Genomic DNA, 13,599 nt, shown 5'->3' with positions numbered 1-13,599 from the left:
AAGGTATTTCTGTCCTACTAGCTTTGCACATAACTTAACATTGACATTTAGATACCTTACATTACAGAGCCATCACGATGTCAGAAACATAGCTTTTTACATTTTGAGTAATTAATCTTACTTGCATTAAAGAAATTTAATCTGTACTAAAAGTAATCTATTCTTAATCTTGTCTTCTATTAAAAGTGTCACTTGAAGATAGTCCTGGAGAGATATATTTTTAAAAACTGTTAAATATTAGTAAACTACTGATTACACATAAAACTTACATACCGTGTTTGTGGAATACATGAAATGCTTATGCAAACTGATGGAGCTAACATATGTATTCAGTAATTAAAAAAAAGAGATTTAAATAAGTAATAATATTTGAGATAATTCAAGAACAGATACAGCTAGAGTGCATAAGAGCAAAGTAAAAATAAACTTTAGCTATAAACAATGAATACTTTAAACTAATATGTTAATTGATCACTTACACTAATTCTGTAAATGATCAAACAGTATATAGTCAGGACAAAAATAAAAATACAAGTTAGAGTTCACTTCTAACTAAGAACACTGAAGTGAGTTCATGTATTGTAGGTTTATGAAGTAAACAAAAAACAAAATTAATATCTAAAGTGTTATCATTTTTGTTAAATAAAATCTGACCAAGAGAAGTATATTACTTTTCATCTCATGACATTAAAAAAGTAATATTGCGCGTATGTATCATATATTACTCCTTAAAGTTACTTTTATCTAAGAAGTGGGCACATCTTGTATAGCAATTGGGACTGTACTTCTACATTATTTGTTTTGAGAGTTTTGTTAATTATAGTTCACAAAAAATCTTTGCTCCCCTTAAGAAATAATATGAAGAGCTAAGTAGAGACAGACCACAGCTGCCAAATATGCTGTTTAACTTGAAAGGAATATGACTTGAAAAAATAGAAAAATTCTCATGGGATTCAGTGATGCCAACTTTTTAACTTGAGAGTTTAACACTCCTGCAATTTCACAGTACTCAATTCTGAGTAAGCTCTCCAGAGCTTAGTATCTGCCCAGTGACTGTAGATTGGAGCCCTTAGACCATATTATTCACATTCATTATATGCATATACCCAGAGATATCCCAAGGATCTAGACCATGACTAGAGTTATAGTCCCAAAAAAGAAGAATGAAAATTCTGAAACTGTACAGTTGTTTCAGAGGGCAAAATCTAAAACAAATAGACAACCTGTATTTTTTATCTGTCTTGGAATTAAGAATAATATTATAATGTAAATATATAAAGATTCTTTTGTTGTTGTTCATTTAATTATTTTCCAAATAGAAAAGCCTTTGGGAAGAAGAAAAAGGCTCAGAATACTCTTCTTATATGAACACATACACTGTGAGACATATTTCAATTGCAATATGCCTATATTATAAATTCTGTTCAAGTTATATAATATTTTGAAATCTAGTTATCAAAGGTTTTTGTTTGTTTGTTTGTTTTTCCGTAAGTCCTACATCAAATTATTATTCTCCAGTTAGCCTCCACAAACAAGTATCTGCTCCTATCTTGAGTTTCATGGGTTTCTTTGGGATCCCATACAGGAAATACTGACTCTTCAGTACCTGCTAATTTCAGCCAGAGAAGTAAGTATACTTTCTACAGGATAGTTAGGCAGTTCTGTAGAAGAGGACCATATAGATTTAGATTTATTCTCTGTTCCTTACCTCTTTGTTTCGATCCCTAAATTCAGTTGTTTTTGACTCATTGTCTAGACTCCATGAAAAAGTTTATGTATCAAGAAAACAGTTTTCAAGAAGATAGGAAAGGATCTCAAAAGAACCTTGAATTGCTAAAATTGAAGAAATAACTTGATAAAGATCTTCATTATATATCTACCTTAATTACAAAAGAAAATAAATATATTTTATGGTTCTATCCTTATATGTGCAATATTCCAGATGGTAGATTCTCAGGTTTTCTGCTCATAGACAAGTATGCGTATGCCAGTCAGATAATTTAAATTTACTGTATGTCTCTCTTTCTTGTGGGGTCTGTGACACAGTGATCAATAGTCTCCCTATAACAAGTATTTCTTTACACAAATTCAAGGAACATTAGAAAAAGTATTTCAAAGCAACAAAATCTGCATTCATATCTAGCGTCATCAAAGTGTTTGTATTACTAGCAGGTGGTTAAGTAAGGTGTGGGGGAGTTCATTTTACAGGAAAAGAACACAACCAATTTAAAATCTTTCAAGAACAGATTCTGGGGCCATCAAGCATGTCTTCTATGCCTCAGGGAAACTGTCTTTTCATAATGTCTGCTGTAACTATTTGTGCTGCTGCTCATTTAGCACACCATACTCTTTTTATTACAGAACCTGCAATTCAATGTATCCTTTTGTTTTATATTCATTTTAATTAGTATGTAAACCTGGACATCTGTGAGGATTTACTTGTTATGACCAGTGCACTGTTTGGCCTTGATTTGCAACTGACAGCCTTGTGGTAATACAGGGATCTAGAGACAGTCTGTTTTTCTCTGAAATCTAGCACATTGGCAGTTTATTCACCAAAGCCAACTTTGCTTTGCAACTAGTAAGGCTAATCTCTCCAGGCTTTCTCTGCAGTCAATGTAGACAGATAGGTTTCTCCAAAGATGAAACTTAGTTTCACATATCCAGCTGAATTTCTGAATACCTTCTATCTTTATTCAGGAAAAGGATATATAAACTACATTTTAAAGTACATATCAGCGTTTAACATTGCACTTTTATATTTGCCAGTAAAGCTTTTAGTCAGTGTAGGGTTCTTGTTAATCCAAAATAAAGCCACCTAAAGATATTCAAGTATGTTTGCATATAACTTGGTTCTTTTCATTCCTCTGGTGCTCACTCACAAAAGCAAACAAGGCTGAAAATTACCTGTATCAAATCTGAACAGATATGGAAGGACACCTTGCGAGAAAATTACAAGAGGAGATGGAAATTTCTGAGTACTAAGCTGACAGCAAAGGGACAAGTCACAAAACAAGCACAACAGTAGGAGAAAACCCATCCCCAGATAAAACTACAGAAATCTCAACTACTTTTCAGGAACTGTCTCTACAATGAAAAGGTTGAATACATTTTTTTTCTCAGTTTCAAAACAGATTTCTACCACTTTCTTGCATAAAACTTCCCATACTTGGAAGTTTAGCTTTATTAAACACGTAGTTTAAGACTGTTATACGGCCCTGTGGTATAAGCAATGTACAGAAAAGATTTTATTGTTTGTAAAGACACTTGGTCATTCACCATTCAAATTGGTTGAAGTCTGTAATACAAGGGGAAAAATATACATTACACAACCATAAAGTAAGCCAATAAAATATAAAAACCTCATTAATCCTTAAAACAGGCCTGATATATTTTCCATGAACTTGGATGTAAAATAAATGAATAAAGAAATAGATGTTGTTAGCTTCAAAGCTAAAACTCAGACATGAACTTTGGTCATATGTTAAAGTAACAAACTGGATAAACCATTCCTCAATTACTGGTATTTATTACTTCTTATAACAAACATTGCCACTATAGTCAGATGGCACAGAAATTTCTAGTTTGATCTAGGTAATAAGTATCCAGGACAGAAAGCTCTTCTAATTCTCTCATCCTGTGATGCAAAGACCACTGATCTTCTATAATTACCTATATTTATGTATAATTAACTATGATAGATAAATACATATATATATATAATATATATAAAATGCACAGATTTTTATACACGCAAACTAATTAACATACAAAATAGGGAGAAATTAAAGACTTACATAAGCTTTCAAACAATAGCCTAAATGCAGTTGATGGAAAGTTACTGAGACAAACACACTAAGATGAGTTGCGGACTTCTTCAAAAAGGTTAAATGACTCTTGGATTTCTTTCAAGTAAGATTTCTTTCCAACACCTTAAAAAGACTGAGAAACATCAATCTAGTAAGAATCCTCATGCATTAGTTGTAATGACAACTAATACTTTTAAATAGAATTACTTGTAAAATATTTTTATCATGGAGGTTTTGACCCGAAAATTCTGCCAAAGTTTCCCACAAAAAAATATTTTCAGTGAAAAATTATCAGCAAATATTTTGTTATTTGAAGTTTCACCTGCGTAAAAGGAAAAAGTTGATGTGGAAATTCAGTACAGTGGCTTATTTATGTTATAGTGTAGCTTATTCAAACACCTTTAATTTTGTTTACGCCATTCATGAGGCACCCATTCACTAAGCAGTGACCAAGTGTCAGTCCTGGATGAGGAGTAAAGTGGGGAATATAATGTGGTAACAGTGGAGAATAAGAGCGGGAGGCATCAAAATTAAACTTGAACTGCAGCAGAAACTGCAGACAAATCTCTTCTGGTGCCAACTGACAATTTATTTTGTTTGGTTTTCAGCCCAAGACCATAAAGTTTGCAGTGTTCTATTTGAGAAATAGGAAGTCTACACTTCTTGTAAAAAAAAAACCTGTGTATTTGATAACTTCAGAAGTTTTGGTAAGATTCCTCCTTACCAGACTTTAACTTCATAGGGGGCAGCAGATAGATAAGCATTATTCAATTATTAAAGAAACTTTCATAACTTTTCTAATAAGGAGAAGTGTTTAATGTCATGTTGTCCTCAGTGTGGCCATTTTCCCCTTAAATCCCCCTACTTGGCTTGAACATATCCATCTTTTGTGGAGAGAATAAATTTTAAATTTATTCCAAATGATTTCTCAGGTGGCCTTTTGTAAATATGTTCTGATAAATACCAAATACAATGTGGCCTAAAAATTTCATAAGCCATTGGCCAACAAATTGTAGTAAAGAAAGGTTGTTAAATAGTAAAAAGATATTTAGATGTATACTGCAGAGAGAAAATGAATACCAAAACTGTGTCAGTAAAATGTATAGCATCAGCACAACAAGGAAAACCACTTTGCAGTAAAAAGAAATTGGGGTTTTGAACATTTATCCCAGGTTGTGAAGAATTGTACAAAATATTTGTGTTAAGTTATAAACAGTAAGTAAACAGTTGTTTAGAAGCTGTATGGAAATACATAAAGTCAAGCAAGAAGAAATGAAGTTGAATGTTAACTTTGGCATTTTTTACCTTTTCCTGAATGCTTATTTTCACTTTCAAAGAGAAAATAACAGGGAACCTAATTTGGCATAGAAATACTAAATCCTAACACAAAAACAGTATTGTTTCCTAAAACATAACTTTTGGTTGAAGCATGAATTTCTGGATGAGATGCAGACACCAGCATTCAAATACTCTGATCATAAATGTCTAATGTAGTTCATCTAATTCTCAAATTAGAAAAATCAAAAAGCTACTACTCAGCTAGAACAGTCCTGCAAAAGAAACCGAGATTGTCATGTGCTAATTGCATCAGCATGTTGGACAGCCAGAGGATATTATAACAAGAATACAAGTTTCTGTTGGTGTGCCTAAAAAGGAGAATGATGGATGTGCAATATAGAAAAATGAATCAATAGTTCACAGTTATAGGCCTCAGAAAATCAGCTTTGTTGCCTAGAGTGTTCAAAATCTAAGAAAAAAACAATGTCTTGAAATGAGATGAAATGATATAATAGAATAATAACTGAAGAACCTGAAGCACTTTAATCACCTGAGTATTGCGGTAGTTTAATCACAGTGCAATATTTAAGCACCTACTTGTATCATTCCATTACATGGGGCTTTAATCAGTTTTCCTTGAAGGGAAGAGAAAGATGCCACAAGGAAAACTCTCATCCAGACAGGGAGTTCCCTCTCCCTCCAAAGCTCCTCTCTCGCTATTACCTGCTTCTAGATTTGATATAAAAACAGAAAGCCAAGTACAGAGCCAATTTCTGTGATTTTGGCAACTTCAAACTGACTTTCACAGAAATATTCTTCTCAGAAAAGAAATCCTAATTGAGCACACAAATTAAAAATATCTGCAATAAATAAACATAATCCACTTAGAATTGTTAAATGAACACATATTTCAGATGTATATTTAAAATAAAAAATGTTACCTTAATAAATGTGACAAATTGAAACCATATGTCCCCTCAAACGTAAGCACATTTGTTTACAAACATACATGAAAAGAGAAGAATTATGCAGAAAAATATTTTCTCAGAATTATTTAACATGTACTATGAAAGTAGTTCTAATTGAAGAGTATAGTGCCAGTCCAACTGAAGAGATCATCTCTCAGTCTCACTATATGCAATCCAACTATGTGAAAAAGGTAGAAATAAATTACCAAGAAGGAAGAAATAAATCCTAACTGGAAGGGTAACAGACAAATTTTTAGCACTCTAGCTTCCTTGTAAGCGGCAGATCCAAAGAAAGCCTTAACATCTAGACAACAAATACAGGTGTCTCTACCCTTTGCAAACCAAATCAGAAGCCTCAGAAGGGTGACAAGGAAGTCCCAGAGGGAGCTGTTTACAGCAAATTGATTGAAAATAAGAAGCGCAGACACAGGTCTGAAATTCTACTCCTCCAAAGATTCTGGGCTTTAATCAAAATTGCAGAATGACAGGTGTACTTCTGATCTACCTGGGACAGCTGTGAACCTATAGAGCTGTAATCCTGCCATGTGGACATGGGTTGAACTAGCTGATCTGTGGGAAATAGTCTTCCACATGAATAGATGCTAATCTGCACCATCCTTCATACTGTTGCTTGGTTGGGTTCATCAGAGGATCCAGAAATCATCCCCAAAGAATAAACTATAGATGATGCAAGTATGTGCCTAGACTTTACACAGTCAAAAGAGCAGTAGAGAACTGTGAGTTCCAGTTCTGCTCGCACCTCTGTACATGCTTTTTATTGTTGAAAACAAAAAATGACAAAACAACAACCCTCTCCCTGTCTCTCCCCCAGCAATAAATCTACAAGCAAAATACCTGAAAATGACAGTTCCTACTGTGTTTTAGATAGAGCTTAACATTGCAGGTATGCATTAGATTTGCTCAAAGCATGCCAATGAGATGGTATTCTTTGGTAACTTAAACACCTCCTTGTCTCATTTTGAGATCAGGTACTTACACGCTTATCTTAGAATCATAGAATGGCTTGGGTTGGAAGGAACTGTAAAGTTCATCTAGTTCCAATGTCCCTGCCATGGGCCAGGACACCTTCAATGAGATCACTAGATCAGGCTTCCCAAAGCCCCATCCAACCTGGCCTGATTAAGACAGGTATAATCATGCAGAAAAGGCAGACTTACAGATGCCATTGAAATGCTGCATAAATCTGGTTCTGGACGTCTAAATCTTCCTCTAATATTTGACTTCCAAAGGTAATTATTTCCCACAGGAACAGAAATCACATAAAAGTGTTAAAGTAAAGCATTATATTAACTCCTAATTTTGTGAAAATGGTAGTTCACTGACGTATGTACTCACACTCCTGGAACTCTGTAAAAGATCTGAAAAGTAAATGTTGATTGAGGCCTACAAGCCCTTTGAGGTTATATCCATTTTACAGATGTATACACTAAGGCATGGGAAGAATTTGACCTTTTCATTATTTGACTTGCCCACAAATTTCCTGTGAATTCAGAAGTCCTAACTCTCACCTCTGTCTATTCACCCAATAGACAACCCTCTTTTCCTTGGGTCAACATACTAAAAAAATTAAAACTGGTAAAAGGAAAAAGTAAAAAATGGATGATATGTACATCCTTCAACATGGGGAGCTTTTAATTTTTCTTTTATCAAGAATTCAAGATGTTGAATTAATTGGCTATTAAAACATTAAAAGTAAGTGCTAAATGTTAATAACACCAATTTAATCACTGCTGAGTCAGTTTTATTTTACACAGGCTGATGTAGTATTTTTAACTAAAAAATTAGATAGTAATTAGAAATTACCCAGCAATTATGATCTAAGTCTTATAATTCTCTAAATGTGTTATAAAGTACCTGACAGGGTTTTGATTATACATGAAAAGTTCACTGTATCATCAGCTAAAGATCACGTGCTTTCTATTGGACGATATTAAAGCATCAAAGGGACTAATACAGGTGGGTCTTGGTAACTTCTAATTTCAGCACTTCAGAATTCCAGTGGGTTTTCTGTCACTCAGTATGCAGGACTGGTGACTGAGACAAGTAGGGATTGGCCAGTGTGCAAGAAAATATGTGAGACAACAGCTGTTAACTGTTGAATATTACTTCTCTGTTATTCCATATTTAATTACTCTATTAAAAATTGTTTTGGGAGAATTTCACTTCCAAGACAAGGTTTTTGACAAAAAAAAAAAAGCATTTTTGAAAAAATAACTTTTAAAAGACCATCAGCTGATCTCATAGAAGAAAAATGTTTCAAGGTTCTTAAAAACATTCAAGGGTATTTGTTAAATAAATATTACTAGATCTGTAATTCATAGGAAGCCTGTTAAAATAATATTATTAATTACACTTAGTAATGACAAAAATACATTTTGTTTCTCACCAGAACTGTATTAATTTTTTGGAGTGCAATCAATTTGTCTTTATCTGCTTAATAAAGTGATTTGCTGGCACAAGAGACTCCATTTTGGGGAAAACCACAGTATTTTTCAGTAAATGTTGATGAAACAGAACATTTTGAATCCTCTTGTGCTGAAAGTGTATTTTAAAAAACTACAAATAAAACAAAAATAATTTCTTCATTCAGATCTATGTTGCCATGGTGGTCTTCCTTTGAAGTGTATACCCTTGAAGCCATTTCAGAATCTTTGCTTTTAAATTTCAGAAATCTTGAGTTGCCTGAGAATAATCTGAAAGCTCAAAGTTCAGAAAACAAATAAAGAGAACCTCAAATATTGCTCATTGCTTTGGAAAAGCTGATGTTTAAACCACTTTTTTTTTTTTTTTAAATTCCTCCTTTCGAATCTGAAACGTGATTTCTGAACACAGAGTTGGTAAACTATAAAGTATTTTAGAACAAGATTGACATTCTTTGTGAAAGCACTTCTGGAGTTCCCAGAGGAGGGAGCAGACAGTTGAAATGTTCTGGGCAAGAGATTTTCTTTAGAGCATATTCAATCACATTAAAATATAATTGCTGCTTCTCAGTAATAACCACGAACCACTCTGAGGCGCATCACTGCCTCTGGAATACACAAGCACTTCTGAAAACACTCCAGCTCCAATATAGGGGACACTGTCACCTGTAGGAACAGTCTCTTCCTTCTGCAATTAAATACTTCTGCTTCTTCCTTTAGAGTCTGTGAAGTACTACTGTATTTTGAAAAAAGAGTTCTCCAAATTATGTGAAGTACCTCTCAGACAAGAGAATGTTTTTTCCTAAGTGAAGTTCGGGTGCTGTAAAGCATGCACCATAATTCTGTTTTGTGGTTTAACACTTCATTGAATGCTGCAATTCAGCTACATTGGGTATTCTCAGCCATATCTCTAAAATTTTATTTTAAAGTACTGACTAGATAGGTAGAGACTGACAGAAGTTTATATTAGCTTTAAATTGCTGCTAGTGTCAGAACATTTTTACTGCAGACAGAAGATACTTGGGATTCAGTCTGCCCTGTTACTGCTGTTTGCCTTATGGTGACTGAAACAAGTCATAGAAGAAATTATCATTCTGGAGAGATACCTTCAGTGCAGTGCCACCCCATACTTCTCTATCTGAGGCATTTAAATAATAATAATATTTTGTTTTCATCATTCTACATTATTCTAGCTGCAATTTTCTTAAAAGCTGCTCTTGATCACTAGTGAATAATATAAACTGATGACATGAAAATATATCTGTGTACATGAACTGATGTAGTACAGCTGTTAAGATTGCATAGATTTGACAGCATAAAATAGTTGTTAAACTAAATCAATGAAATTTTGTTTCACCAGTCAGGTAAATTAAATGAGAAATTTGCTGTTTATAACTGTCTAATCTTTTTAATAAATAGGTTTCTTTTTCAGGCAATATTCTGAACATAACCTAATAGCATACTTCAGGCACTGAAGACTACTTTTTTGTTCCTTCTATTTTTATTTTTTCTGCCTGCTGTCACAAAAGAACAAACTTATTCTATTTGTTCTTAAGTTGTATTTACCTCAGATATCTCACAGACTTACGAAAAGTGGCTTAGAAAATGACGCCCAAAAGAAAATATTTTTGATGTAAAAAAAGACATATTTCCATTTGATTCTATAAATATTTTTCTTTCCCTCTTTGCAAGATTAAAATGAGTTTCATAACAGTATGTTTAACTTATAAATTTAAATGAACACTTAAGTGGCATTACAGGGTTCATAATAGACCCACCAAGCATTATCATGACTCTTTTGTTTCTCATATTACATATTAGTAGTATATATGCACAATAGTCCATATGTTGGAGAGCTTGCTCAGAAGGTGCTAGTCTCTTCTCAGTCTGCAGAGATTACACAAATAGCTTCTGTGTCTCAGGATTATTCCCTAATCACTGGGATGAAGACACGTCCCCTTCTGCTTGCTCTCCTGGTCTTTTTCACAGAACAAAGTTTTAACAGAGAGTTTCACTGCTTTTTCAGAGTATGCTATGGCCAGCTGGTGATGGTGCTCACTTTCTCCACAAATAGACACCAGCAGTTGCACCACCACCACTGGCAGAACCTTTCTCTTTTAGGTTTTATTGTTCTGCCACAGAGCATTTGGGAACCCAAGTGAAAGAGAAATGTCTCATGTGAGTCATGGGTTTAAGCTCCAGCGAGGGCACAAATTCAGATATACCAAACATGTTTTATGCACCAAAAAGCCTCTTGCTCATTACACAGACTCTTCTGAATATCATTGCGATTTCTCCCCTGGATTTCAAAAAGATAAGGTACCTACCTTAAGAGACTTGGATCTTTCCCCTGGCATTTGTAATTTAGGTCATACTGATTTATTTTTACCTGTATCTTATGACTCAGAAGGGTAAACATGTTTTAGGTGTTTTCAGTAATTAAAACTTTCAATTCATTTCAACTTAATACTTTTTTTTTCTCCAATTTACAAAAATTCTTAATAGTAAAGTCACCTGTACACAAGATATAAGAATGGTTAGAAAATGGCAGAATTTGTCCATATACAATGAACACACTTTCACTTATATCATTCAGAATATAGGCCTGGCAATCTCTTATCTATAGACCCAAAAACTCAAATAATAAAATGTATTTGCCATACTTCAATTTGTTGATCAACAGCAATTCCATTTACACTGCGTGCTATCATAGAAATTGCAGAAAATTCAGAAAAAAAAATCTTTGGTATATGAAATTACAAGAGAAATGCACTTCACTAAAAGGCATTATACAGAAGAAATCAATAGATACTGTGCAGTGTTGACTAAAAATATTGTAATAAATATTTCTAGTATGAATGTTAAAAAAATTAATGAAATACCTAGATTATCTCCTGTTCCAAAAAGTCAATAGTCCTCTACTGTTTTTGCCGGAATTATATAGTTATCAAGACAACATAATCATTATGAAGACACTCATTTTTAGAGACAAGCATGTCTGGGAGACATAGTAAGATATGAAAAGACATCGATATCAGAACTTGCTAATTTGCAAAAAGGACTATGTGTATAATAGAATGGCAGGATGATTTGGAAGCAGCAGATGGGAAAAGAAAAAAAGTGGAAATGTCAAAAGTACAAGAAAAAAATGAAGTAATATATGAAAAATTCTGTGTTTATGTGAATAATCAACATTTTGTATATAATTTACAAGAGTTTATTAATAACTCTGCATAAAGGAACATTTAAGAAGCAGTTGGCCAGCAGGCTGAATAGGAGCAAAGAGATATAATCTTTAAGCACCACAGGCTTCAGAACCAGAAAAGAGGATTTACATAGTTCATAGCATCCCTGGCTAATCCAGTAAAAATCTGCAGTGGGAATCACAGTCAGCTACACCAACTGGCTGCCTAGAGGGAGAGTCATCAAGGCTACTTCCTTTTTTTATCACAGAATGCCCTTAGAAGGCAATGGCAACTAAGCAATACTGTTGCTGACTGTGAAACTGTAGCCTCAGTGTTGGGAAACAGATGGGAAGATGGAAAGAATTGCTTAAAGTAAACTGGGACAGAACTGACAGCTTCTCAAACTATCGTTATATTCTGAGCTCAGGTAACACCTGGAACTCTGAACTGATTCACCAGTGTTGTTGGCTGAAGAACAACACAAGAGATAAACATCCGTCAAGTTGAAGTTAAGACTACATTTTGTATTTGTTTTATTAAATGCTTGTTTCTGATCTTCAAAATTTAAGACCTTACCAATACAAGCTCTTTACTTGCAGTTTCTTTTTTTTTCTCCCCACCCCCCCCCAACTTTTTATTTATAAGCCTGTCTAATATTGTGGAGCAAATCGTGATTCAGACACATCAGAGACATTTACTGTGAATAAAATTTCTGAGGTATCATTCGGAACATGTTTAAACTTACTGGGACTTGCATATTTTCTGCAAGTCTGCTAAGGACCAGTATAAGAAGACCATAAGGATAGAAGCTTTAGATAACAGCAAATGCCTCTCTACTCCATGGTTGTCATGCAAAAGTGCTGAAAATATGTTTTATTTTGATCACAATACAATCAAAACTCAGGACATGTTTAGAACATATCTAAATACTTTTGTTAAGCTATGTGCCTAGCACACATGAGCTTCCCGTATTATTAATCTAAAATCACTGGAAAAAAAGTCTAGCTGAGAGAATTTATGGGCTAGTTCAGGCTGAAATTTGGAAAAAGTATGTATTGTGTATTCATTAATCAATGACAGTCCTTTTACGGTATTGTTCTGTGCAGGATATTGAATTGGATCTGTAAAGGATGAATCTTCTAATTCACAAGGAGTCCTACTGAAACTGCTTAAGCTCAACCTCAGATTTTATTCATAACCTTTCATCCCACGAGTTCTTGAAAGCCACAGTTGTCATCTGAACCACGTTGCATTTATGGAATTCCACACATTATTGCAAGTTTCTCACTAACTACAACAGTCACAGACATTTATGTATTTAAAGGGAACTAAAACCTAAATCTTATTTGATTCTCCAAGTCAGTCTTTGGACAGGCATTTTTCAATCCAAGGTATTAAAAGAGTGAGAGCAAGATAGTACATTGAGTAGCAACACAAACAGTAAGCAGTCCTGTAGATAACTATTAAAATGCCATGAATTTCATGAAAAACCTGTCAGTACTGCTTTTGCAAGACTGTGAGGAATTAAGCTCTTTTGACCTGTCGGGCTGCATGTGAACATAAATTTTAAAGTCAATAACTTGGTAGATAATTGAACAGATAATACAGACAAATTTACTACAGAAAAATATTTTAAAGAGTAGCTTGGAGAAAGCAAGATACAGCATGTTGATTTTACCTGGTGACTATGGTGTAAATGCATTCACAGTATATGGTACTCACTGTGCTCTCAGTACCATAGTTATTAAAGAGTGAGACTGGCAAGAGAGATTTGCACTACAAAGAAGATAGCATACTCAACTGTAGATACAAAGTAGTTCCAAATTTATCTATCGTAAAACCTGCTAAGTGATCAATAACTTCAAACTTCACTATTTTGCTAGATATCATGTGACCTGAAAGTTTTCTACAACAAGGA

At 33.9% G+C, this 13,599-nt stretch overlaps 1 protein-coding gene across 7 annotated transcripts in view; it reads right to left on the bottom strand.

The window, feature by feature from the left end:
* The window catches only part of PACRG (parkin coregulated), a 226,986-nt gene that overhangs the window by 79,853 nt on the left and 133,534 nt on the right, over window positions 1-13,599 (bottom strand). The gene's annotated exons all lie outside the window — the stretch shown is intronic.

This window comes from Cygnus atratus, chromosome 3 (genome assembly GCF_013377495.2).
Source record: "Cygnus atratus isolate AKBS03 ecotype Queensland, Australia chromosome 3, CAtr_DNAZoo_HiC_assembly, whole genome shotgun sequence".
In the NCBI taxonomy this organism is placed as follows: Eukaryota; Metazoa; Chordata; class Aves; order Anseriformes; family Anatidae; genus Cygnus; species Cygnus atratus.
This window is presented reverse-complemented; position numbering and strand designations above follow the sequence as displayed.